The sequence below is a fragment of the Octopus bimaculoides genome, chromosome 11, assembly GCF_046866305.1.
Source record: "Octopus bimaculoides isolate indiv1 chromosome 11, ASM4686630v1, whole genome shotgun sequence".
In the NCBI taxonomy this organism is placed as follows: Eukaryota; Metazoa; Mollusca; class Cephalopoda; order Octopoda; family Octopodidae; genus Octopus; species Octopus bimaculoides.
The window spans coordinates 14447639-14450138 of NC_142938.1; positions in this window are offsets into that span (position 1 = coordinate 14447639).

Below are 2500 nucleotides of genomic sequence, written 5' to 3' on the forward strand. Positions count from 1 at the left end.
TATGAATGTATGTTATTATTTAGTTTTATTGCTAGATTTGTTGCCAATGGAGAAAGAACTGGTTTGTAACCTTGATCCAAGGTTCTTTCGTTGAAATTTCACGGTACTCATGTTTGTATGTGGTTGTGATTTGGCCTGTACAGTTTCAAGTTGCCGATAAAGAAAAAAATGGTAGATACTTCTGGATTCATTTCTATGGCCACTGTTTTGTGAGTAGGTAACATAGTGGGTGTAATGAGAGGACAAAGAGCAACACTGGCAGATTATCACCCTGAAAGATGTGTTTTTGGTAGTGAACGCTTTCAGATTTAATTTAATCCTCCTTATCACCCCTAAAGAGTAAATGGGTGTCCGAAGTCTTTGCTAAGCATTCAATAGCACTCACGAGTGGCTGTGGGACTTTTATTAACTATAAAGCCTTGATAATCCATCAACGGAGTATACTATCAAAAGCTTTCTGGTAGTCCAGCCATACTATGATTAAGTTCCAGCAATCTTTTACTGTTTCTTCCCAGATCATTTTGTTAATTAATAGCTGCTGTATGCAGCCCATATCTTCTCTCTTCCAGCTTGCTCAGGTGTTATAATTTTGTTGGTGGTACAATGATCCTGCGAGAACAGATTGATTTACTCAGTATATAGTTTGCACATGATGTTCTGGTAGGCCATTGGGTGGTAATTTTCAGCAAGGGTCGTTTGACTATTTTGCGGGATGAATAGAGTAGTTGCGGTTAATGACCATTAGGGCAGTTCTTGTGTGCTCTTGATACTTTCCCCTTTCAACCGTATCAGATACCGCCCAGAAAACGTGAAATTCTTCAGCCAGTAACCTGTTATAGGGTGTGGACCTGGATATTTCCTGTTTGGCAATTTCTGTAGAGTTATTTCGAGTATTTCACCATTTCATATTGCTTTTGCTGGGCATGATAGTAGTTGTCCTGCTCCGATTCTTTTAGCCATGCAACTTAATTACTCTTTTACTCTTTTACTCTATTATTTGTTTCAGTCAATAGACTGTGGCCATGCTGGAGCACCACCTTTAGTCGAGCAAATCGACCCAAGGACTTATTCTTTGTAAGCCTAGTACTTATTCTATTGGTCTCTTTTGCCGAACCGCTACGTTACGGGGACGTAAACATACCATCATTGGTTGTCAAGCGATGTTGGGGGACAAACACAGATATACAAACATATACATGCACATACATATATACATATATATACATATATACAACGGGCTTCTTTCAGTTTCCGTCTATCAAATCCACTCACAAAGCTTTGGTCGGCCCGAGGCTATAGTAGAAGACACTTACCCAACGTGCCACGCAGTGGGACTCAACCCAGAACCATGTGGTTGGTAAGCAAGGTACTTACCACACAGCCACTCCTACGCCTAAATTACCAAATTTATCACTTGTATCTCTAGTAGCGTCCCACCTGATATTTTGTGGGGGTGTTTTTTGTAATAGATTGAGCTTTTGCATTGAAGTTACGATAAACTCATTCGGGGTTTCTGGCAAATAATTTATTGAACATTTGCCGATTATCCACCGTAGATTTATATATTTTAGTTTTCGGGCTGTCGCTACGAGCTGCTGCCTTGAGATCTCTGACAAATTATTTATTGAATATTTGCAGTTTTTGTCATAGATTTATGTTTTCGTTTTTCAGCTGTAGCTGTGAATCGTTGGGTTTTAACCTGAAGCTGTGAGCTGTTGTGTATGTGTAATGTATAAATGCATCCATGTATGTATGTATATATGTCTGTATGTATGTACGTATGTAAATATGTATCTATCTATCTATCTATCTATCTATCTATCTATCTATCTATCTATCTATCTATCTATCTATCTATTTATCTATCTATCTGTCTGTCTCTCTGTCTATCTATCTATCTATCTATCTATCTATCTATCTATCTATCTATCTATCTGTCTGTCTGTCTATCTGTCTTTCTGTCAGTCTATCTGTCTGTCTGTCTGTCTATGTATCTATGTATCTATCTATCTATATATATATATATATATATATTTATATGTATTCATGTATATATATATGAAAAATAATATATATATACGTATATATATATGTATGTATATATATGTATATGCATATATATGTGTGTATATATATATATATATATATATATATATATATATATATATATATACACATACATACATATATTCCAGTAACGGCACAAACACCCACACACACTTATATATATTATACATATATACACATACTACACACATATATCTGCGGCGTGTGTGTTTGTATTTAATATAATTACAAGTGTATATACGGCATGCATTGATATAATGGAATAAAATTTAATGCAAATGCGAATTTGAAGGCTGAACAATTTTCTTTCGTGTGCATTCGATGTATTCGTGTATGTTGTCTCTGGCTGTTTATGTTGTTCTTGTTGTTGTTACTGTCATCGTTGTTGTGGTTCTTGTTTCTTGCTTTGTAGAAAATGACAGATAACTGAATT